This window comes from Bufo bufo, chromosome 2, assembly GCF_905171765.1.
Source record: "Bufo bufo chromosome 2, aBufBuf1.1, whole genome shotgun sequence".
NCBI classification, from domain to species: Eukaryota; Metazoa; Chordata; class Amphibia; order Anura; family Bufonidae; genus Bufo; species Bufo bufo.
Window position 1 is genome coordinate 324912778 of NC_053390.1, and position 26530 is coordinate 324939307.

A 26530-nucleotide genomic window follows, 5' to 3' on the forward strand; every position below is an offset into this window, starting at 1 on the left:
TCCCACAAAAAATATTCTACAGTTTTCAAACCAGCCCCTGGATCTGAATACTTTTGTAACTGCATGTAATTAAAAATTTAGCATAGTGACTTATTCAATAAAATGTATCTGTATAATGCCACTTCATTTCTTATTTCTTTGACCGGCTCATTAAGAAGGCTGCACATGCTCAGTTTGATCTTTCAACTGCCTCCAGAGCTGTGATAGGGAGAGCATGGACACGCCCCCTGAGCTGCAGCAGCAAAGACACTCCCCTTGAACTGTTAGCTTGATATAAATCTAGCAGAGCAATGAATGGGGAGATCTCTGGATCCATCTGAGGTATAGGGCTGGTTCTAACGTTGTTAAAAAGAAGTTGTCATGTACTATATGAGGTCTGATTTCAATTTTTTACTTTAGTCATGGGATAACTCCTTTAAGTCTGCCTGACTTTCATCTTATATGGCCAGTTTAAGGATTTTCACTGTGCTATGCTCGTGTCGCTTTCTCTAGCAGCATTCGTGTTAATAAAATATATTAGAGAATTTGCGTTCACTTCATTGCAATTCACAAATTTTTTAACAATTTTATATAAAACTAAGAGATTTTAACTGGCCATCAGGTACACAGTCAGTTGATAGTCCAACTGTACCTTTGTTTTCTAGCACTACAAATATTTACAAACATGCACCAATAAAGAAACACTGCTAGGTGAAAAAAAGACAGATGACACAATCAATAGATTGACATTTATTGTTCATTTTCGCAATAGAACATGGTTTATTAATAGAGATAAGCGAATCGAAGTTGACAAAGTGGAATTCGATCCGAATTTTATGAAAAATTTGATTCGCACTGAATCCAAATTTCCTCACGCTTCGTGGTAACTGGCTGCTGCACGTGTTAAAACATGGAGCAAAGAACTCTGGGAACGAGGGATCACCCACAATGCCATGCATGCAGCCAATCAGCAGCCAGCCAGCCCTGTGATATCACAGCCCTATAAGCTGGAGAGTGTACAGCCTGGGTAATAGGAGCGATTCTATTACACCTTGCTGCACTAATTGGAGATCCAAATTGGTGTTATACTGCTGCTTTTAGGTTGTTTGCACTATATGATACATCACTAATTCTAGCAAACCTTGCTTGTGATTGGGGTGCAAGTTCTGTGTGATACAGCCATTTACGGGGTTTATTAATTAGCCGCTGTGCGTTGATTTTACATTGTTTTACTTTTTTGGGGGGTGTATTAATAGGAAAAAAAAAAAGGAAAAAAATATATTTTTTATAATTGCTGTTCAGCGGGGAAGTTACATTGTACTACAGCAATTTACCGGCTGTATTAATAGGAAATATGTACATCCTATTAGCCGTCCAGCGTTGATTTTACATTGTTTTACTTTTTTTGGGGCGTGTATTAGGAACAAAAAGAAAAAATATATGTCATAATTGCTGTTCAGCGGTGGTTACATTGTACTACAGCTATTTACGTGGTGTAGTAATAGAAAAGATACGTACATCCCATTAGCCGTTCTGCTTTGATTTTACATTGTTTTATATATTTTTTTTTTTTGGGGGGGGTGTATTAATAGGTAAAAGAGAGAAAAAAATATATGTCATAATTGCCGTTCCGCGGTAAAGATACGGTGTACTACAGCCATTTACGGGGTGTATTAATAGGATAGATACGTAAATCCTATTAGCTGTTCTGCGGGAATTGTGATTGTTATGTTTTTTTGGGGTGTAGAAATAGGAAAAAGAATACGTCTCAATTGCCGTTCTGCGGTGAAGTTACATTGTACTACAGCAATTTACAGGGTGTATTGAAGGTAAATAAAACTACTTCCTATTATCAATTTTTTATTTATTTTTTTGGGGTGTAGAATTGGCAAAAAAAGGAAAAAAATATGTCATAATTGGCGTTCAGCTGTGAAGTTACATTGTACTAAAGCCATTTACGTGGTTTATAAAAAGGAAATATACGTACATCCCATTAGGGTACTTTCTCACTTGCGTTAAACTTTTCCGGTATTGAGTTCCGTCCTAGGGGCTCAATACCGGAAAAAAACAGATCATTTTTATCCTAATGCATTCTGAATGGAGAGCAATCCGTTCAGTATGCATCAGGATGTCTTCAGTTCAGTCACTGCACGGTTTTTGGACGAAGAAAATACTGCAGCATGCTGTGGTATTTTCTCCATCCAAAATTCCGGAACACATTGAAATGCATTAATGCCAGATCCGGCCCCAAGTGTTCCGGGTGACAACCAGAGAGACGTATCTGGTATTGCAATGCATTTGTGAGACGGATCCGCATCCAGATCCGTCTACAAATGTTATCCATTTTCATACAGATTTCCGGATCCAACAACACAAGTGTGAAAGTACCCTTACCCATTCTGTGGTGAATTATGATTGTTAGATTTCTTTTTTTGGGATGTAGTCATAGGAAAAAGAAAACGTCTTAATTGACCTTCTGCGGTGAATTCTGATTATTTTTTTTTCTTTTGGGGGGGAATTAATTAATCAGAAAAAAAAAATATATGTCTTAATTACCATTCAGCGGTAAAGTAACATTGTACTACAGCCTTTTTTGGGGGTATTATTTTAGTTTTAATTTAATTCTTTTATTATACAGTATGTCAGACAGACAGGTGACAGGCCCTTCAAAGGGAACGGGCAGTGACCAAAATGTTTCTGTCGCAGGCAGCCGAAGAAGGGGGGTGGCAGCAAGAGTCGCAGCTAGAGGGCTGAGCTCCCGATTCATCTGGCGGTCGTATCTTGACCAGCAACCAAGTGGTGCTTGAAAGGTTGACTCGGTCTTCGACTTCATTGCAAGTGACATCAGACACCCCCAGCCAAGAGTCGGTGGGTTCCTCTGACACAGCGCTTAGTTGGCATGGCCCGGGAGCAGGCCCTGTGCCCCCACCTGTCCTGAACCTTCCTCTGTCATTTCCAGTTCCCTCATCGCGAGGACGAGCTACTAGAGGACAGTCAGCAGCTACTGCCCAGCCAAGATCTGGAGCAGACATCCGCCGCTTCCTCCAGTAGGTGGGCAAGTAGTGATGATTTGCGTGGGTGAAGGTGTTGTGAGCAGTCAAGCTCCTGGTTCTGAGACCATTGAGGGGGACATCAGTGATGTGCAGATAGTAGCGGATGATGATCTAGCCGATCGCCCTTGGGAGCCCGGTGAAGAAGGGGTTTTATCATCATAATCATCAGGAGAAGAGGGTGGCAGCTTGCGCGTGAGGCAGCAACTGAGCCAGCAGGGTGGCAGCGTGGCTGTTAGTCAGCAGGGTGGCAGCAGTAGGAGGTCGGGAGCCATATGTGCCCGGGGTAGACCACCCGCTTCATAGGAGCCTACCGGCCTGGAAAGTAGAGGTGCAGCGTTCACGGAGGCAGCGGTAGCAGGCAGTCAGCGCGGAGTGTTCTGAGGAAAATGCAATACTTGGCGGTGTGGCAATTTTTTGTTAGGCCGCCGGAGGAGGTGAACGTGGCCATTTGCAGAACTTGTGGGCAGAAGGTGAAACGTAGCCAGGGTGCCAATGTTTGCATCACGGCCCTGTGTCAACACATGCAGCGGCACCATAAAGTGGCCTGGGAGAACGGTGGCTCCGATGTGGTGGTCCAGCCTGCCGCACCAACCGCTGCATCACCCAGTAGCATGCACCCAATTTCATGCAGTCAAGGCTCCACCACCTCAGCTGAAGGGGGCTGTCTGTCCTTCCCATCATCTGCTGGCTCTGATGCTCCTGCTCCTGCTCCTACTTCTTGTCAGTCATTCCGTCAGCAATCGATCACCGAAGCAGTTGCCAAGAGACAACAGTATGCGTACACTCCAACGGTGCAGAAGCTGAACGTGCTCCTGGCCAAGTTGCTTGTGCACTCTGCACCTTTCAGAGAACTGATGGCTTGTGCCAAGCTGAGGTGGAGAGTCCCAAGCTGTCATTTCTTAGCAAAAAAGGCAGTACCAGCCCTGAACACATATGTAGAACAGAAGGTGGGCCAGTCCTTGAGCCTGTCGGTGTCTGCCAAAGTGCACGGCAGCGCCGACATGTGTTGCTGTAACTACAGTCAAGGACCATATATGTCCTTCACGGCCCACTGGGTAAATGTGGTTTCTACCCAGCCACACCAGCAACTTGGCCAGGTGACGCCGCTTGCGCCTCCACGTTCTCACGCCGTTGGTCCTGCGACACTGTCCGCCTCTGCCTCCTCATCCTCCACCGTGTCCTCAGGCTCCACTGCAGGGACAATTCACAGTGCTCCACACCAGCATACCACATGTGCAAGGCACAGTGGTGTCACGCTGTTCTGCACCTATTTTGCCTGGGCAAATGGAGTCACACAGGGGAGGAACTGCTCCGTCTCCTTCATCAAGAAATCGAATCGTGTCTTCCTCTTCGACAACTCAAAATTGGAACCATGGTGACCGACAATGGGAAGTACATGGTCTCGGCGCTGTGTCAAGGAGGGCTGAGCCATGCGCTCTGCATGGCGCACGTGTTCAATCTGGTTGTAAAGCGGCTCCTGAAGTCTTCACCCCATCTGCAAGACATCTTAAAAATGGCCAGGAAACTTTGCATGCACTTCAGCCACTCGTACACCGCAAAGCACACTCTCTTTAAGCTGCAGCCGCAGAACGGCGTCCCCTAACATATGCTGATATGCAACGTTTCAACCCGTTGGAATTCCACCCTCCATATGTTGGACTGACTATACGAACAGAGAAAGGCCATAAACGATTTGTTGATGATACAGGCAGACAGAAGTACCTGTGTAACTTCGATGTTAGCCAGTGGCAGCTCATGCGTGACACTTGCTGTTTGCTCGGGCCCCTTGAGGATGCCTCTTTATTTGTCATTCGCCTGGACTACGGGATGAACAATGTCATTCCACTGATTCATGTTCTGGAACAGATGCTGCTAAATCTGGCTGGCCAGGAGACAGGATACTACATCTCACGGCCACATGAGCCCTGTGGGGGCTGAACTAGAGGAGGAGGAGGACATTCAAGCACAAGTAATGCGTAGAGAAATGTCTGTTTTTTCTACATAGGTGACAGGAGTGGAGGAGCAGAAGCAGCTGGAGGAGCTACAGGGCGATGAGGAAGACGAGGCAGATGACCAGACACACCATGGCAGTATGCAGTGGAGATGGAGTCCCTCCGAGTCACTTGCGCAAATGGCCTGATGCATGCTCGCTTGCGTAGTGACAGCCATGCTGGGGGGGGGGGGTTGGGGCGACAGGAGCAGTACCAGCTCCATCAGCAGCAACTTATGTCTAGAGTCGCTGATGAGCGGTTTTCTTCACCCGCCTACTGAAGAAACTACTCACCAGCAACAGCAGCTAGACATAGAGCTGAACCTGAACCAACAGGTTGTGGCAAACTTGGAGTGCACCCTTCCACCCCACATCGAAGATCTCCTGGACTACTGGGCAGCCAAACTCGATTTGTGTCCGCAACTGGCTGAGTTTGCCCTGGACAAGCTTTCCTGCCCTACCAGCAGTGTGGCATTAGAGTGGGTGTTTAGTGCAGTGGGGGCCATAGTTACCCCAAGGAGAAATCGCCTGTCCACCTAAAATGTGGAGAAACTGACCTTTGTGAAGCTGAATCATGCGTGGATCAGCCAGGATTTTCAAACACCAGTGCCTGATGCATCAGACTAGATCATCCATGGTGCCATACCTACACTTTGACAAAAGAGACCTGTTTCTTCTGGATACCTGCTTCAGCTACTATTCTGATGCTGCCACCCACCTGATGCCGCACCTGCTGCCAGGTGCTCCTACAGCCACCCACCATCTTCAGCTGGTACTGGTATTGCTCCCCACTATGTCACTGGGCCACTCTGTGGGCTCCTCATACTGCTGCCACCTCAATACTATGTCACTGGGCCACTTTGTGGTCTCCTCATGCTGCTGCTACCTCGCCACTGTTGACTTCTCATGTGCCACTATTTTGCCCTTTTGGCCTGGTTGACATCATCATTTATCTGACCGTTCTTCTGATCTGTCAGAAGAAAGGAAAAATGAGACGCACAACAGATCCTGTCTATGTAGCAGCTGTAAGGCCTGTATGACATAGTCCCTATTTTGCATCATAATTCGCTTATGATTTGGTAGCCAAAAGCAGGAGTGGGTACAAAACACAGAAGACATGCAAAGATTCCATTCACTTGTCACCTCTGTTTTGGATCCACTCCTGTTTTTTTGTTGGCTTTAGCAATACTGATGGATTACTGACCAAATGCTGACCGAGTGAAGGCGGATGCTCAACAGACAGGATCCGTTTTTTGTGGGTTATTGTTCTGACGGATCAGAGAAAGGGCAAAATAATCAGTGACGTCAACACAAACTTATTGCTGACACCCTCTCCACTCTGTCAGGGGGGCTCTACTTGTATAATTGTTTAATAGAACAGGTTCTGTAGACATCTATGTGGAATCAGATGACGACGGTATAAAAGGATCTTGGGCCTCTGCACAGTTCTTTATACCTGAGGCTAACATCGACCTGTAAGGCTGAGTTCACACTTGAGTTATTTGGTCAGTTTTGGCCCTGTAATTGACTAAATAAGTGAAGTATGGAGTGATTCTAAGCTGTTATCTGCATATCATACTGACTCACAGTATTGTTTCACTACAGCAGACTCCCTATGCGTGTTACTGCAAAACACCCTGTTCTACACCAGTTTACAAGCTCTCTGCAGCCAGGAAATAGCTGTTTTTTAACGCGATTCGCCACAAATAAATTCGATCGAATCATTTCGGAAAATGTGTTGAACCGACCAAATCGAATTTTTGCGAAATTCTCTTATCTCTGTTTATTAATAAGCAGGATAAATAGTTGACATTTAGGCCAATAATTATCTGGTGCCTATGGTCAACTTAACCTCTTAAAGGACACAGGGCGTACAGGTACGCCCTGATGTCCTGGTACTTAAGGACACAGGGCGAACCTGTACGTCCTGTGTTTTTCTGATCACCGCCGCGCAGCTGCTCAAATCATTAAGCATGCACCTTGGGTCAATGTGCGTGGGGGTCCCGTGACCCGCCCTCCCCCTGTGTCGGCGATCGCCTCAAACCGCAGGTCAATTCAGACCTGCGGTTTGCAGCTTTTACGGGAGTTGCAGAGGGCTTTTGGAGGTGCCATCGGTCCCCGTGCGGCTCTAAGGGGGACCCGGTGGCATGGAAGGCAGCGTGATGCCTTCCTTCCTTAGGCATCAGCGCTGCCTTCCGGTGAAGAGCCTGTCGTCCCGTCCGTCCGTCCCCAAATTAAAAGTTTCAAGTAAAAAATAAAAAAAACTTAATTTCCCCCAAATAAAGTAATAGACATATTAGGTATCGACCGGCTCTGTAAACATATCACATGACCTAACCCCTCAGATGAACATCATAAAAATTAAAAACTGTGCTAAATAAACAATTTTTTTTGTCACCTTACATCACAAAAAGTACAACAGCAAGCGATCAAAAAGGCGTATTCCCACCAAAATAGTTCCAATCTAACCGTCACCTCATCCCGCAAAAAATGAGCCCCTACCTAAGACAATCGCCCAAAAAAAAAAAAAAAACTATGGCTCAGAATATGGAGGCACTATAAAACATCATTTTTATTTTTTTTTGTTTTAAAAAAGCTGTTATTGTGTAAAACTTAAGTAAATTAAAAAATATATACATATTAGAAATCGCCACATCCGTAATAACCTGCTCTATAAAAATATCATATGACATAACCCCTCAGATGAACACCGTAAAAAAAAAGTGTAAAAAAAGCTATTTTTTGTCACCTTACATTACAAAAAGTGTAATAGCAAGCGATCAAAAAGTCATACGCACCCCAAAATAGTGCCAATCAAACCGTCATCTCATCCCGTAAAAATCATACCCTACCCAAGATAATCGCCCAAAAACTGAAAAAACTATGGCTCTCAGACTATGGAAACACTAAAACATGATTATTATTTTTTTGTTTCAAAAATGAAATCATTGTGTAAAACTTACATAAATAAACATTTTTTATACATATTAGGTATCGCCGCGTCCGTGAGAGCCTGCTCTATAAAAATACCACATGATCTAACCTGTCAGATGAATGTTGTAAATAGCCCAAAAAAAACTGTGCCAAAACAGCTATTTCTTGTTACCTTGCCTCACAAAAAGTGTAATATAGAGCAACCAAAACTAGTATCAACAAAATTGCCACCCTATACCGTAGTTTCTAAAATGGGGTCACTTTTTTGCAGTTTCTACTCTAGGGGTGCATCAGGGGAGCTTCAAATGGGACATGGTGTCAAAAAAACAGTCCAGCAAAATCTGCCTTCCAAAAACCGTATGGCATTCCTTTACTTCTGTGCCCATACAGAAGTTTACGACCACATATAGGGGTGTTTCTGTAAACTACAGAATCAGGGCCATAAATATTGAGTTTTGTTTGGCTGTTAACCCTTGCTTTGTAACTGGAAAAAAAATATTAAAATGGAAAATCTGCCAAAAAAGTGAAATTTTGAAATTGTATCTCTATTTTCCATTAATTCTTGTGGAACACCTAAAGGGTTAACGACGTTTGTAAAATCAGTTTTGAAACCTTGAGGGGTGTAGTTTCTAGAATGGGGTAATTTTTGGGTGGTTTCCCTTATGTAAGCCTCACAAAGTGACTTCAGACCTGAACTGGTCCTTAACCACCTCCGGACCGCCTAACGCAGATTCGCGTTCCGGAGGTGGCAGCGCTGCGCACAATCACGTATATACGCGTCATCTCGCGAGACGCGAGATTTCCTGTGAACGCGCGCACACAGGCGCGCGCGCTCACAGGAACGGAAGGTAAGAGAGTTGATCTCCAGCCTGCCAGCGGCGATCGTTCGCTGGCAGGCTGGAGATGTGTTTTTTTTAACCCCTAACAGGTATATTAGACGCTGTTTTGATAACAGCGTCTAATATACCTGCTACCTGGTCCTCTGGTGGTCCCCTTTGTTTGCATATAGACTCCCTGATCACCCCCCTGTCATTGATCACCCCCCTGTCATTGATAACCCCCTGTAAGGCTGCATTCAGAGGTCCGTATGAATTTTACGGATCCACTGATAGATGGATCGGATCCGCAAAACGCATACGGACGTCTGAATGCAGCCTTACAGGGGAGTGATCAATGACGGAGGTGATCACCCCATATAGACTCCCTGATCACCCCCCTGTCATTGATAACCCCCTGTAAAGCTCCATTCAGATGTCCGCATGATTTTTACGGATCCACTGATAGATGGATCGGATCCGCAAAACGCATACGGACGTCTGAATGGAGCCTTACAGGGGTGTGATCAATGACTGTGGTGATCACCCCATATAGACTCCCTGATCACCCCCCTGTCATTGATTACCCTCCGTCATTGATCACACCCCTGTAAAGCTCCATTCAGATGTCCGCATGATTTTTACGGATCCACTGATAGATGGATCGGATCCGCAAAACACATACAGGCGTCTCCCTGGAGCCTTCCAGGGGGGGGGTGATCACCCCATATAGACTCCCTGATCACCCCCCCTGTCATTGATCACCCCCCCTGTCATTGATCACCCCCCTGTCAGGCTGCATTCAGATGTCCGTATGATTTTTACGGATACATGGATCGGATCCGCAAAACACATACGGACATCTGAATGGAGCCTTACAGGGGGGTGATCAATGACAGGGGGGTGATCACCCCATATAGACTCTCTGATCACCCCCCCTGTCATTGATCACCCCCCTGTCATTGATCACCCCTCTGTAAGGCTCCATTCAGACATTTTTTTGGCCCAAGTTAGTGGAATTATTATTTTTTTTTCTTACAAAGTCTCATATTCCACTAACTTGTGTCAAAAAATAAAATCTCACATGAACTCACCATACCCCTCACAGAATCAAAATGCGTGAAAATTTTTAGACATTTATATTCCAGACTTCTTCTCACGCTTTAGGGCCCCTAGAATGCCAGGGCAGTATAAATACCCCACATGTGACCCCATTTCGGAAAGAAGACACCCCCAGGTATTCCGTGAGGGGCATATTGAGTCCATGAAAGATTGAAATTTTTGTCCCAAGTTAGCGGAAAGGGAGACTTTGTGAGAAAAAAATAAAAAATATCAATTTCCGCTAACTTGTGCCAAAAAAAAAAATTTTCTATGAACTCACCATGCCCCTCATTGAATACCTTGGGGTGTCTTCTTTCCAAAATGGGGTCACATGTGGGGTATTTATACTGCCCTGGCATTCTAGGGGCCCCAAAGCGTGAGAAGAAGTCTGGTATCCAAATGTCTAAAAATGCCCTCCTAAAAGGAATTTGGGCACCTTTGCGCATCTAGGCTGCAAAAAAGTGTCACACATCTGGTATCGCCGTACTTAGGAGAAGTTGGGGAATGTGTTTTGGGGTGTCATTTTACATATACCCATGCTGGGTGAGAGAAATATCTTGGTCAAATGCCAACTTTGTATAAAAAAATGGGAAAAGTTGTCTTTTGCCAAGATATTTCTCTCACCCAGCATGGGTATATGTAAAATGACACCCCAAAACACATTCCCCAACTTCTTCTGAATACGGCGATACCACATGTGTGACACTTTTTTGCAGCCTAGGTGGGCAAAGGGGCCCACATTCCAAAGAGCACCTTTAGGATTTCACAGGTCATTTACCTACTTACCACACATTAGGGCCCCTGGAAAATAAAGTATAAGTATAACTACCCCACAAGTGACCCCATTTTGGAAAGAAGACACCCCAAGGTATTCCGTGAGGGGCATGGCGAGTTCCTAGAATTTTTTATTTTTTGTCACAAGTTAGTGGAAAATGATGATTTTTTTTTTTTTTTTTCTTACAAAGTTTCATATTCCACTAACTTGTGACAAAAAATAAAAATTTCCATGAACTCACTATGCCCATCAGCGAATACCTTGGGGTGTCTTCTTTCCAAAATGGGGTCACTTGTGGGGTAGTTATACTGCCCTGGGATTCTAGGGGCCCAAATGTGTGGTAAGGGGTTTGAAATCAAATTCTGTAAAAAATGACCAGTGAAATCCGAAAGGTGCTCTTTGGACACATCTGGTATCTCCGTATTCAGGAGAAGTTGGGGAATGTGTTTTGGGGTGTCATTTTACATATACCCATGCTGGGTGAGAGAAATATCTTGGCAAAAGACAACTTTTACCATTTTTTTATACAAAGTTGTCTTTTGCCAAGATATTTCTCTCACCCAGCATGGGTATATGTAAAATGACACCCCAAAACACATTCCCCAACTTCTCCTGAATACGGAGATACCAGATGTGTGACACTTTTTTGCAGCCTAGGAGGGCAAAGGGGCCCACATTCCAAAGAGCACCTTTTGGATTTCACCAGCCATTTTTTACAGAATTTGATTTCAAACTCCTTACCACACATTTGGGCCCCTAGAATGCCAGGGCAGTATAACTACCCCACAAATGACCCCATTTTGGAAAGAAGACATCCCAAGGTATTCGCTGATGGGCATAGTGAGTTCATGGAAGTTTTTATTTTTTGTCACAAGTTAGTGGAATATGAGACTTTGTAAGAAAAAAAAAAAAAAAATCATCATTTTCCGCTAACTTGTGACAAAAAATAAAAAGTTCTATGAACTCACTATGCCCATCAGCGAATACCTTAGGGTGTCTACTTTCCGAAATGGGGTCATTTGTGGGGTGTTTGTACTGTCTGGCCATTGTAGAACCTCAGGAAACATGACAGGTGCTCAGAAAGTCAGAGCTGCTTCAAAAAGCGGAAATTCACATTTTTGTACCATAGTTTGTAAACGCTATAACATTTACCCAAACCATTTTTTTTTTACCCAAACATTTTTTTTTATCAAAGACATGTAGAACAATAAATTTAGAGCAAAATTTATATATGGATCTCGTTTTTTTTTGCAAAATTTTACAACTGAAAGTGAAAAATGTCATTTTTTTGCAAAAAAATCGTTAAATTTCGATTAATAACAAAAAAAGTAAAAATGTCAGCAGCAATGAAATACCACCAAATGAAAGCTCTATTAGTGAGAAGAAAAGGAGGTAAAATTAATTTGGGTGGTAAGTTGCATGACCGAGCAATAAATGTGGAAAGTAGTGTAGGTCAGAAGTGTAAAAAGTGGCCTGGTCTTTCAGGGTGTTTAAGCCCTAGGGGCTGAGGTGGTTAAAGTGGGTTTTTGAAAATTTCTGAAAAATTTCAAGATTTGCTTCTAAACTTCTAAGCCTTGTAACATTCCCTAAATGATCCAAACATGAAGTAGAGATATGGGGAATGTAAAGTAATAACTATTTTTGGAGGTATTACTATGTATTATAGAAGTAGAGAAATTGAAACTTAAAAATTTGCAAATTTTTCTAAATGTTTGGTAAATTTTGTATTTTTTTTATAAATAAAAAAAGATTTTTTTTTTACTCCATTTTACCAGTGTCATGAAGCACAATATGTGATGAAAAAACAATCTCTGAATGGTCTGGATAAGTCAGTGTTTTAAAGTTATCACCACATAAAGTGACACTGGTCAGATTTACAAAAAATGGCCTGGTCCTTAAGGTGAAAATGAGCCCTGTCCCTAAGGGGTTAAATTTGGACGTACAAATTAGATATCCGTTGGTCAAACACTCTTTGATATTACTGCTATCTCACGTAACTTCCCTGACTCTCACCCCCTCTTCTCAATGGGGAGAGGTGAGACAGCCGCTACCAGAACCTTCTGGCAACAGCTAAGTTCCAAGTGAACAAAATGATCAGGCAGTTCAGAACCAACTAATTCTCCCCTGAAATCCAGTTTCAGAGGCACCCCAATGTGTGGTATTATGCAAAAGAGATGTGGTATTAGAACAATTACATAAAAAGAGTTTATATGGCACAGAAAAACAAGAGTATAGCTTTTTATCTTTATCAAATATTAACTTTTTTATTTAAAGTAAAAAATGAATACTGAAAAGCAATTTAGGGTAAAGTAGGGCCAAACAAAATAGAAAACTGCAAAATACTCATATGGTTTCAGGCAAAAAAAATAATTATATCTTAAAACTATATTAAACTGTTTGCAGTCCTTAGTAATTTAAGCAGTTGTCCAAGAGTAAAAAATACAGGGTGGGCCATTTATATGGATACACCTTAATAAAATGGGAATGGTTGTTGATATTAACTTCCTGTTTGTGGCACATTAGTATATGTGAGGGGGGAAACTTTTCAAGATGGGTGGTGACCATGGCGGCCATTTTGAAGTCGGCCATTTTGAATCCAACTTTTGTTTTTTCAATAGGAAGAGGGTCATGTGACACATCAAACTTATTGGGAATTTCACAAGAAAAACAATGGTGTGCTTGGTTTTAACGTAACTTCTATTCTTTCATGAGTTATTTACAAGTTTCTCTTTGTTTACAGCCATTGACATGTCGCCGAGGTTAACACGTGAGGAGCGGATAGAAATTGTTTTGATGTCTGGTGAACGCAGTAACCGGGTCATTGCAGCAGATTTCAATGCAAGACACCCTACGAGACCACCCATCTCCCATGCTACAGTTAGCAAACTGCTTGCTAAGTTTCGTGAAACTGGTTCAGTGTTGGATTTGCCAAAATGTGGACGCATGAAATCTGTCTCTATCGAAGAAACATCAGTGGCTGTCCTAGCTTCATTCAGCAAGAGCCCACAGCGTAGCACTCGCCGCATGTCACTGGAGAGTGACATTAGTCGAACATCCCTTCGGCGGATATTAGCTACTCACAAATGGCACCCTTACAAACGCCAGCTACTGCAGCATCTCAACAAGGATGACCCAGATCGGCGCACTGAATTTTCAGAATGGCCAAAAAAAATAATTGGAACAGGACCCTCAGTTTACGCAGAAGATTTTGTTCAGTGATGAGGCAAACTTTTATGTGAATGGTGAAGTTAACAAACAAAACCACCGCTATTGGTCTGACACTAACCCACATTGGATAGATCCCTCCAAGACTGTTGGAACAAAATAATTGATGGTATGGTGTGGTATATGGGGTACAAAGATAGTGGGGCCATTCTTCATCAATGGAAACCTCAAGGCCACTGGATATATGCGAAATTGCTACATGATGATGTGTTTCCCTCTTTATGCACTGAAGCTGGCACGTTCCCTGAGTTTTTCCAGCAAGATGGTGCACCACCACATTATGGGTGTCAGGTCTGAGCATTCCTAGATGAACAGTTTCCTGGAAAGTGGATTGGTCATCGTGGGCCAGTTGAATGGCCCCCAAGGTCTCCCGATCTGACCCCCTTAGACTTTTATCTTTGGGGTCATCTGAAGGCAATTGTCTATGCTGTGAAGATACAAGATGTGCAGCACCTGAAACTACAGATACTGGAAGCCTGTGCTAGCATTTCTCCTGCGGTGTTGCTATCAGTGTGTGAAGAGTGGGAGAAGAGGGTTGCATTGACAATCCAACACAATGGGCAGCACATTGAACACATTTTATAAGTGGTCAGAAACTTGTAAATAACTCATGAAATAATAAAGTTACGTTAAAACCAAGCACACCATTGTTTTTCTTGTGAAATTCCCAATAACTTTGATGTCACATAACCCTCTTCCTATTGAAAAAACTAAAGTTGGATTCAAAATGGCCAACTTCAAAATGGCCGCCATGATCACCACCCATCTTGAAAAGTTTCCCCCCTCACATATACTAATGTGCCACAAACAGGAAGTTAATATCACCAACCATTCCCATTTTATTAAGGTGTATCCATATAAATGGCCCACCCTGTATAGAATATGTAATAAAAAAGCATGTTATCCATCAACTCCAGTGGCAATACTTCTGATACCCTGTCTGTCTTATATGGCAGCAGAAATTATATGTTATGCCAACATGTGACAACTGCAAATGTGACAACTGCCACACTGGTGATGTCAAGAAGTATGGCACGTGACCACTGCAGCCATTGAAACATAGACTAGGTAAACATGGGAGCATTGGCAGAGGAGTTAGGGTACTTTCACTCTTGCGGCAGAGTGATCCGGCAAGCAGTTCAGTCGCCGGAACTGTCTGCCGGAACCGGCAATCTGCATGCAAACAGACAGCATTTGTAGACTGATCTGGATGCGGATCCGTCTCACAAATGCATTGCAAGAACAGATCTGTCTGTCCGTTTTTCATACGGACAAACGGATCAGTTTCTATTTTTATTTCACATTCTTAAAGGTCTGCGCATGCGCAGACCGGAATGATGGATCCAACATTGCAGTATTTTTAATGCCGGATCCGGCGCTAATACATTTCAATGTAAATTAATGCCGGATCCGGCATTCCGGCAAGTGCTCCGGAATTTTGGACGGAGATAAAACCGCAGCATGCTGCGGTATTATCTCCGTCCTGAAAAGTCAAAAACATAGAATGTGTCGGCAGATAAGAACCATTTGGCCCATCTAGTCTGCCCAATATACTGAATACTATGAATAGCCCCTGGCCTTATCTTCCATGAAGGATGGCCTTATGCCTATCCCATGCATGCTTGAACTCCTTCACTGTATTTGCAGCTACCACTTCTGCAGGAAGGCTATTCCATGCATCCACTACTCTCTCAGTAAAGTAATACTTCCTGATATTACTTTTAAACCTTTGCCCCTCTAATTTAAAACTTTGTCCTCTTGTAGCAGTTTTTCTTCTTTTAAATATTCTCTCCTCTTTTACCTTGTTGATTCCCTTTATGTATTTAAAAGTTTCTATCATATCCCCTCTGTCTCGTCTTTCTTCCAAGCTATACATGTTAAGGTCCTTTAATCTTTCCTGGTAAGTTTTATCCTGCAAACCATGTACCCGTTTAGTAGCTCTTCTCTGAACTCTCTCCAAAGTATCAATATCCTTCTGGAGATATGGTCTCCAGTACTGAGCACAATACTCCAAATGAGGTCTCACTAGTGCTCTGTAGAGCGGCATGAGCACCTCCCTCTTTCTACTGGTAATTCCTCTCCCTATACACCCAAGCATTCTGCTAGCATTTTCTGCTGCTCTATGACAATGTCTGCCTACCTTTAAAGTGGTTGTCCGGGTTCACAGCTGAACTCGGACATACCCTTTTTTTCACCCAGACAGCCCCCCTGAGGCTAGCATCAGAGCATCTCATGCTCTGATGCGCTCCTGTGCCCTGCGCTAAATTGTGCAGGGCACGGGCTCTTTTTCGTTTTCAATAACACACTGCCGGGCGGTAACTTCCGCCCGGCAGTGTGTTTCTGAGGGGCGGGCTTTAGCTCTGCCCTAGCCGTTTTACTGGCTAGGGCAGAGCTAAATCCGGCCCATCAGTGCCGGTGACGTCACCGGGGTTCCTGTCAACCCCATGGAGAGCCCCGGTACGTCACCGGAACTCCTAAAAATACCTTTGCCCTGCGCAATTTAGCACAGCGCAAAGGAGAGCATCGGAGCATAAACTGCTGCGATGCTCATGTCAGGGGGGCTGCCGGGGTGAAAATGGAGGGATGTCCAGGTTCAGCTCTGAACACGGATAACCCTTTTAAATCTGAAATAATGACCCCTAAATCCCATTCCTCAGATACTGAGGTTAGGACTGTATCACTGATTTTATATTCTGCTCTTGGGTTTTTACGCCCCAGGTGCATTATCTTTCACTTATCAACATTAAATTTTAGTTGCCAGATTTTTGACCATTCCTCTATTTTTCCTAAATCCTTTTCCATTTGGTGTATCCCTCCAGGAACATCAACCCTGTTACAAATCTTTGTGTCATCAGCAAAAAGACACACCTTACCATCGAGGCCTTCTGCAATTTCGCTGATAAAGATATTAAACAATATGGGTCCCAGAACAGATCCCTGAGGTACCCCACTGGTAACAAGACCATGGTCTGAATATACTCCATTCACTACAACCCTCTGTTGTCTGTCCCTCAGCCACTGCCTAATCCATTCAACAATATGGGAGTCCAAACCCAAAGGCTGCAATTTATTGATAAGCCTTCTATGTGGGACAGTATCAAAAGCCTTACTAAAGTCTAGATAAGCGATGTCTACTGCACCTCCGCCATCTATTATTTTAGTCACCCAATAAAAAAAAATCAAAAGATTAGTTTGACATGATCTCCCTGAAGTAAACCCATGCTGTTTTTCATCTTTCAATACATGGGATTTTAGATGTTCCACAATCCTCTCCTTAAGTATGGTTTCCATTAATTTCCCCACTATTGATGTCAGGCTTACTGGCCTATAGATGCCAGATTCCTCCCTACTACCTTTCTTGTGAATGGGCACAACATTTGCTAATTTCCAATCTTCTGGGACGACTCCTGTTGCCAGTAATTTGGTTAAATAAATCTGTTAATGGTTTTGCTAGTTCACCGCTGAGCTCTTTTAATAGCTTTGGGTGTATCCCATCAGGCCCCTGTGACTTATGACTTACCGTAAATGCTATCTTAAGACTGAACTGAATACATCCTGATACATCCTGAACGGATTGCTCTCCTTTCAGAATGCATTAGGATAAAACTGATCAGTGTGAAAGTACCCTTAACAGAATGGTTAATAATTACTTATTCTGTTACCAGACGGTTTGGGAACTCCTGAACAACCCCTTTAATTATGTTGCCAATTTGACTTTTCAGAGTTCTCAATAAGTGCTGGTTTCCTGGGTACTGACCTGCAAGCGAACGTGCTTACAGGATAGGTACATCGGTTCAAGAAGTCCACCTTCCTCTGTACGTCCTGTGCTGTCCCTTTCCTGCTCCTGCCTTTACTGTTTGTGTCCCACTGCGGCCATCATCATCGTCCATCTCATTTACAAGTCTGTCCAGGGAAATAGGTGGGGTAGTGCTTTAGTCATGTTACTGCCACTACAGTAAAAATGATTGTTATTAGGGGGTATTTGACTGACACATTGTTGTGGTGACCTGCCGTCTGTAAATGGGGGAGGGAGTCTGATGTGGGGTCTTTAATTCTAAGGACGTCTGATCTGGGGGGGTCTGTAATTTTAAAGGAGTATGGTCTGGGGTCTGTATGCTGGGCTATCTTTTATCAGTTCTTGGTTATTTTAGTACTTTTAGTAGCCAAGGTATCTCCTTTTCCCAACTTAGAACTTCTAGTGGTTTACGGTACCTAGAGTACTTGCTGTTTTTAGGGGGTGCCGGTCATTCCTTTGTTTGGCAGATGTTCTAATACTATAGGACATATTTTTCTTTTTAGTCGCTGCTGGTTTTCATTACAGACATGCTTAAGTTCTTTTTATTAGTACAGCAACTGCTGTTTTTTTCCTTTTCTTTACAAGATTCCTTGAAGCCTTTACAGGAAAATGTATTGAAATTGTAAATCCATGGGTTAATCAATAATGTCCAATTTGTGTAATCTCTTAACAAAGTGACAGATGCATTTGACTGTTTTTACTGTTCTCTTGGTGCAGTCTTAAACCGCAAGTTACATGGTTTCAGGCTTTTTAAGACCTAAGTTAATGACTTGGCTCATTATTAGACAGGGGTGAGGCGGGGTACTAAACTAGACCAGTTCATTAGAAGAGGCTGCATAATGTTTAGAAACTGCTTGTCTTCTTCTGTATGGATTTCTTTCTTTTTTGCCTGAAAATTGTGAATTGTGATATTTTTTTCTAGTGTCTCTTTCCTTAATTATTTGAACATATTACAAGTATTTCACCTTGTTATGTTCAGGATGGGTAATGTGAGGGAGACTTGCCACAACACATGCAACAGATTATGAGAAGACTGCAAATATAATAATTACAGCATGGAGCAGACTGTGCTGGCAGATATTGGAACACAGAACTCCCTTTAATCATAGTGCTTCCCATAATGTGGGTGGTCACAGTCTAAAGAGTTTCAGTCAGTCTTTTCTTCATGCAACAGTGATTTTAAACTGGAGTAAACAGCATTCCTTGTAGCTCTCGCTGGATTTTTTTAGAACAAATTTTTTTTTTTTTTTACTACAAATGTTATTAACATATGTGTTTTGAGCTGGTTAACCTAAATATAGTAGGATGTGTCTGAAAGAAAAACATCATTTTAATTTAGGGCATCGTTGGCAATAATTCTAATCTAGAGGATACAAGAGGCTATCTGATTCCCTTATAAGAAGGGTGCTCTGTAGCCTCTCAGATGATCCCCTCTCTGCCAATCAGTCATGTGACACCCTCTTATTTGCATACAGTGCAAGCTCTACTTCTCAATGAAGGGTCATTTAATGGGCGCCATTAGGGTATCTACTAGATTCCACTTAATTAAAGAGCTCTCTGTGACTGACCATAGTTACATACATACATACAAAACTAGTAATTGGTTCCAAAAACCCCAAATGGTCAAGCCCCTTTGGCTTTTTGCTTCAAAAAGTTGCAGCATAGAGGTTTTGCGACTTTTTGAGCTTAGTTGTGCCAAAAGTTTGCCTTTTTAGACCAGTCACTTCATTGTTGAAAAGTGGCTGGGAAGTTGGCCATGATTACCTTGTGAAGCAGGTTTAAGAGTTTTTTGAGATTTTAAAACTGATGACCTGGACCTAGGTCATCAGTATCTGATCGGTGGGGGTCAACGATCAGCTATTTGAGAAGGCATCGGCGATCCTGTGAGTGCAGCTGCCTTTTTGCAGCTTATCAAGAACAGCGCCGCACATTGTATAGCAGCTGTGCTTGGTATCGCAGCTGAGCCCCTTTCACTTCTATGTTACCGAGCTGTGCGTAGGCCATGTGACAATGCGCCTAGGCTATTCAGGGTATAGTTCATTAGTATTAAGATCTAGGAAAACTCCTGTACGCCAGAAGGATTGCAGTAGAAAGTGGGTAACATGTCAAGAAAGAAGTGTTAGACTGAACAGTGTACCAAATTATGGCAATGCAGACTTCTGCAAAATCGACATAAAAAAATCCCCCTCATGATCAATCTCCTCTATGGTCTGTACAAACCAGCCAGAAAGTGCAGGAAGCTGCTAATTTACTTTCTATATAGAGGACGGGCATCTTCATGGTCAGTACAGTCTACATTAAAATGGAATGGAGCCTCCATCATCTTGTATTTAAACAAACTGCTCATCTTGACACAGGTAGGTAGCAGTAACACACATCTAAGGCAGTACTTTACTTGCCCCCAATGTGATGCTGTGATTCACAAATGCTTACCAGTGAAATGCTCATGTTTGTTGGATTGGATCTTCTAGGCCAGTGGTGCCCAACCTACGGCTTGCGGGCCACAACTGGCCCGCGAAGCTGTGTGATCCGGCTCGTGCAGTGACAGGAGGCGGCGCTTGCGCCCCGGCTGGAGAAGCAGAAGAAGGTACACTCCGGGGCGGCTGCAGTGGCGCAGTACAGAAAGCCTGGAGGCAAATCAGGGAATGAATGTGAGTAGTAAATAATTTCTGTGACTGTAGGGTGTTGTGTGTGTGTGGACTCTGCAGGGTGCGTTGTGTGTGTGGACTCAGCGCGTCTCTCATCGCTGGGTAGTTGCTTGCAGTGCTGGGCTCCTACTGTGCAGAGGGCTCACAATTCCCCATTTTGCGCGAGTGCTGTGTCTGGGTGCTTGCCCTGTGCTGGTCCTTGTGACCGGACTTATCCAGAGGAAGGAAGGGCTGACTCTTAATGGCGGGCACAGGCGGGCAGTGTGGTTTCAGGAGGGCTGCCCCTGTAAGTGTGGCTGGTTCCTTAGTGAGGACAGTTGGGATATCCTGAAGGGCCAGTGGAGTCTATATGGCAGGGGTCCGGCAGTACATGGCTTTGAGGGGTAAGAAGGGAACCCCTCCTTGTTGTTTGGGAAGGCCATGACATGAGTGGTGTTCATTGGTCTTGGTTGGAATTAGTGTCCGGTAGCGGTGGTCTGCGCTGTGGCTGGCAGTAGAGAGAGTGCCCCCTTCACAGTAATAAAGCTCACATGTGCCCCCTTCACAGTAGTAATTCTCACATGTGCCCCCTTCACAGTAGTAATGCTCACATGTGCCCCCTTTACAGTAGTAATGCTCACAGGTGCCCCCTTCATGGTAAAAATGCCGAGATGTGCCCCCTTCACAGCAGTAATGGTCACAGGTGCCCCCTTCACAGTAGTAATGGTCACAGGTGCCCCCTTCACAGTAGTAATGCCCACATGTGCACCCTTCACAGTAATAATGCTCACATGTGCCCCCTTTACAGTAGTAATGCTCACATGTGCCCCCTTTACAGTAGTAATGCCCACATGTGCACCCTTCACAGTAATAATGCTCACATGTGCCCCCTTTACAGTAATAATGCTCACATGTGCCCCCTTTACAGTAATAATGCTCACATGTGCCCCCTTTACAGTAGTAATGCTCACATGTGCCCCCTCCACAGTAGTAATGCTCACATGTGCCCCCTTCATGGTAAAAATGCCCACATGTGCCCCCTTTACAGTAGTAATGCTCACATGTGCCCCCTTCACAGTAGTAATGTTCACATGTGCCCCCTTCACAGTAGTAATGCTCACATATGCCCCTTTACAGTAGTAATGCTCACATGTGTCCCCTTCTTAGTAGTAATGCTCACATGTGCCCCCTTAATGGTAAAAATGCCCAGATGTGTCCCCTTCTCAGTAGTAATGCTCACATGTGCCCCCTTCACAGTAATAATTCTCACATGTGCCGTCTTCATGGTAAAAATGCCCAGATGCACCCCCTTCACAGAAAAATGTCCAGATATTTGCCCCTTCACAGTAGTAATGCACACACGTGCCCCCCTCACAGTGTTTGCATTTCCATCTGGCAAAGCTACCTGGTTCTGGCCCGCAAAATTTTTACCATGTCTAGTGCGGCCCTCAGACGAAAAATGGTTGGGCACCACTGTTCTAGGCTATTGAATGCACTGCATGTCAGCACTACCTGGCATTGTAAGTTGAACATGTAGAAAGGCCCACATATATATATATATTTGTATCATATATAATGATGTCCTTGGTCCCTTACTATAAAGTATGGTTCAGTTTAATGAAGACTGTTCAAACTGAAGTAGAACTAATGAGAAGAAGTTTTAGAAGTCAGCATTGTTAATTATCCTGCTCAGGTCTGTGCAGCACTTTTGTTTTAATGCTGATAGGGCTTGCTATAGGCTGAACTACCATGTGAATAAGAATATTCCCCATGACATTGCCTCTATTTCCAACTTCCTGCTTTCCCCCATTATTTCAGGTTATAAAGTAGTGCTACACAGATTTGCTACTGAGACATTTCTGTGCTGCTCAATGAGTATATACAATCTGCTGCTCAGCATGTGAAACATACCCCCTCCAGTCAGGAATGAGGGTGAGGGCTAGGAAGGATTTTAGATAGCAGGCAGAGAAGTGGCATGTGATGTGGACATTGTATACTTCAGAGACAATGAGATGGGAGAATACCATGCGTTCAGACTACCAGATATCACACATTCAAGAGAAAAACTAAACAGACTCAATACTGGCTTGAATTGGTTTTGACCGATAATTGATCCAGTGATACACTATGGTAGGCTTCTGTGCTACTGGCGATCTGGACCTGATACCCATGATCTTTGTACCATTTGTACAAATTTCTCATTAAGTCGTACCCTTGTTGTGAACCAAGCTTCGCTAATGCATTAGCAAAAGAAAAATAAGCAAATTTCACCCAGAGGCAAATGTTTCTTCCCTAGCCCTTGCATATGGAACATCTTCAAGAAAAATGGGGTAGTCACTGCCAGCTAGACCCCGGGTAGAGAATTTTTTATTTTCCCCAATTTCCATTTATATACTGTAGATGTGTATTTTCTGTGTTTTTTTTCTTCATATGTAAAAGACAGGAGGTAACTCTCAATCAAGCTACCGTATGTGGCTTACGTTAAATTTTCATGACTTCAACATTCCTTTAGCATGGTCTGAGAATTTAAGCGGCTCACCCAAATTAGTTAAACTTCATTCCAAGATTTTTCAGTCTAAACATGAGTTAATGCTTTGGAATGGACATTTCAGTTACGGGAAGTATTGGGAAAAGATGTACCGTACATTTCTTTGGTGTGGCATAAGATCTCAGGGGAAGTCTTCCACTGGATGTCAGTTCCCATGAGTAATGATCCATAGGTTAAAACAACTGTAATAATCACTTTACCATGAAATTGCTCACAACTTCTGTTATTGTCCATAAATCCATTGTGACTATGTAGATATGTTGTCTTGTTTTTCGTTTTGTGTATTATTATAAAGTATAAGTAAAAAAAAATTTGCTTTTGTTACTAATTTTGCAAACAGATTAATATTGCAATCTACTTGATATAATACACCCCCCATTTTAAGATTTTGGTGGTTTGAGCTTGGCGTTAGTAGATGCTGGTGTATGTTTTCAACCACAAGGCAGCTATGCTTTGCTGTAGGTGTCTACTCTGTCTGGCTTTGACTCTCTTAAATCCCTAGACGAGAACTGAGTAAGAAAAATCAACAATTCTGTACGTTTGTTTGTCTAGCATGGACTCAGCCAAAGGTGTCCTGTTTCTTTTTGGCATAAAACGGTTCAATTGTAGCATAGGAAATATCATATTTATGGGTCAGGCAATAAATTGACCTGTTTGGGAAATGAATGTCTTGACAATGTATAACACAGGCAAGTTTTTCTTTGTGACTTGTATACAGGACAAGGTTTTGTAATAAATTACAAGCATGAAACAGTTAACTGCTCATTGCCTCAGCCATCTGTAAACTTGTAAACCTGATGGATATCATACATGCATAACTGAGCCCCGTACCAGAGCTGAGCGTGACTCACTGATGGAACTTGGATATTTTCCACCGCAAAGTTGTGTGGTCTTAGCCACAGTAGCAGCACAGCATCAGCTTTCCTATCCTAGTAACACTGAGGTACAAGGAAATGAGTTGGAATCTGTGAAAGAAATATAGTAACAGAAATGACAGTCTTTTTCTTCCAGTATTTTTGGCTCTGTCTCGATTGCAACCTAGGTTCAATGTGGTTAACCATGTTTGAAAGAAACACAAAAACGTTTGACATTGAGAAGACTGGTTTCCTTAAAGTTAAACCAGAAAATATATTTGTTTCTTTCAATCATAGTAATCTTAATTTTCCCTTATTATTAGTCAAGATTCCAGGTAATTAGCAGTATCATAATCTATATTTTATGGCCCTTAGCCATGTGTTTTAATGTTAATTTTGTATTCTTCTTAGTGGGGAATGCAAGGTTTTCTCTGTCATCCACAGGCTACTTTCACACCAGCGTTAGGAGACAATGGGGTCACACAGGCAGTAGGCACTTTCTGGCTGTGCCGCATCCAGAGACAGGCTATTGTCTCCTGGAACAGACTGCCAAATGTCTCTTAAGCCGGTGTGAAACTAGCCTTAAGCGATGGCTCCACCAAAAGCAAATTTAAAAAAAAAAAAATTTTTGGTTTGTAAAATAGAATTTTCATGATATAAACAAAGAAGTATTCTTCCATTATAAATTTACTGGTATCGGTCAAAACCTTAAAGGGGTTCTCAGGGATTTACATATTGATGATCTGTCCTGAGGATAGCAAATGAAGAGAGGTAGTGGCAGCATCTCCAGTGAATCCTTTATTGGACGGACTTTACAGAAAGTGTGCCATAAAATCAAGCTGCAATGTTTCGGCTGTATCCCTGTCCTGAGGATAGGTCATCAATTTGAGATTGGCGGGGCAGATCAGTAGTTTGAGGAGGCTGAAGGGCTCCCGTTAGTGCTGCGGCCTCCTCACAGCTTACCAATCGCCTCCTAACACTGTATAGTGGCAGTGCTTGGTATTGAAGCTCAGTCCCATTCACTTGAATGGGACTGAGCTGCACCTAGGCCGTGTGACCGATGAACATGATGTCACAGACTCCCTGAGCTGCGAGCCTGAAATAAATGTAGCAAAGCAATGGATGGGATCCATGTGAGTTACAGGGCTGGTTCTAACTGTGTTAGAAAGGCATTGTCATGTTTGAATTTCATTTTTTACATCAATCATGGCATTAGTGTTAAATTAACCAGAATAAGTTCTTTATTTTAGATATTTCAAAGTAGCCTCTGCTCTGCTTTGATGACAGCTTGCCATTCTCAAGAGCTAGTTATCTATAATAGTTTTCAGTTAGAAGGTATCCCTTGTCGAGAATAAATTTGCGGAATTTCATGCTTTCATAATGTGTTTGAGACCATCAGTTATGTTGTGCAGAGGTAGGATTGGTACACAGTGGAATGCAGTGTTTAGCCCTATTCTACTACTGTTCTATTCCACATTATGAAGAAACCACACAACTAATTAAAGAGAAATGACAGTCCATCAGTACTTTAGGACATGAAGGTCAGTCAGTCTGGAAAATATTCAGAACTTTGAAGGTATCCTCAAATGCAATCTCGAAAACCATCAAATGCTATGATGAAACTGGCTGTCATAAAGACCAAAAGTTACCTCTGGTGCAGAGGATAATTGACCAGCCTCAGAAACAGTAAATTAACAGCACCTCAAATTAGAGCCTACATACATTAAATGCTTTAAAGAGGTTAAGTACCAGACACATCTCAACATCAGCTGTTTAGAGGACACTGCAAGAATCAGACCTTTATGGTCGAATTGCTGCAAAAAAAGCCACTACTGACGAGCAACATTTCTTGGACCAATAATCACAAAGAATGGATATTAGACCAGTGAAAATCTGTACTTTGGTCTGATAAGTCAAATTTGAGATTTTTTTGTTCCAGCCGCCATATCTTTGTCACAGAAAAAGGTGAGTAGATGGTTTCTAGATGTGTTGTTTCCACTGTAAAGCATGGAGGAGGAGGGGTGATTGTGTAAGGGTGCTTTGCAGGTGGCACTGTTGGTGATTTCTTTAAAATTCAAGGCACACTTAACCAGCATGGCCACCACAGTGACATGCCATGCCATCTGGTTTGTGCTTAGTGGGACAATCATTTTTGTTTGAACAGGACAATGACTCTAAACGCACCTCCATGCTATATAAAGGATATTTCACCAAAAAGGAGTATAATGGAGTGCCTTGTCAGATGACATGGCCTCCACAATCACCTGACCTTCAACCATTTAAGATAGTTTGGGATGAGTTAAACCGCAGAGTGAAGTAAAAGCAGCGAACAAGTGCTCACCACCTCTGGGTACTACTTCAAGACTGTTGGAAAGCCATTTCAGGCTACCACCTAAAGCTGATTCAGAGATTGCCAAGAGTGTACAAAGCTGTCATCAAAGCAAAAGGGGGCTGCTCTGAAACTAAAATATAAAATCTACTCTGGTTTGTTTAACACCTTTTTTGTTTACTACTTAATTCCATTTATGCTCCTTCATTTTTATGTCTTCAGTATGAATCGTAAAATCAAGAAGAAAAAAAAACTGGAATAAAAGGTGTGTCCAAACTTTTGACTGGTGCTGTATATGCCAGTTGAAATCTTATAATAGTTTTTTTTTAACTTTGTCTTTTAACAATTTAGTGGCTGCTCTTTCCTTAGTAGTCAGATAGTTGGGTTCCTCATATGCCGTGACTCTTTAAAGGGATTCTGTCACCAGTTTTTTACCCCCCCATTTAAAAATATGGTTACGTTCATGGAGCACTAGCGATTCCTAATGTGGTCTTATAACCGAAA

At 42.8% G+C, this 26530-nt stretch overlaps 1 protein-coding gene and 1 long non-coding RNA gene across 5 annotated transcripts in view; both read left to right on the top strand.

Annotated features, from left to right (window-relative positions):
* Window positions 1–26530, top strand: part of FANCC (FA complementation group C) — a 232816-nt gene that overhangs the window by 51727 nt on the left and 154559 nt on the right. The window lies entirely within an intron of this gene.
* On the top strand, window positions 203–10043 carry LOC120989099. Its single transcript, XR_005776223.1, has 3 exons — window positions 203–419; window positions 5229–5233; window positions 10033–10043. It is a non-coding gene; the product is annotated as an uncharacterized LOC120989099 (long non-coding RNA).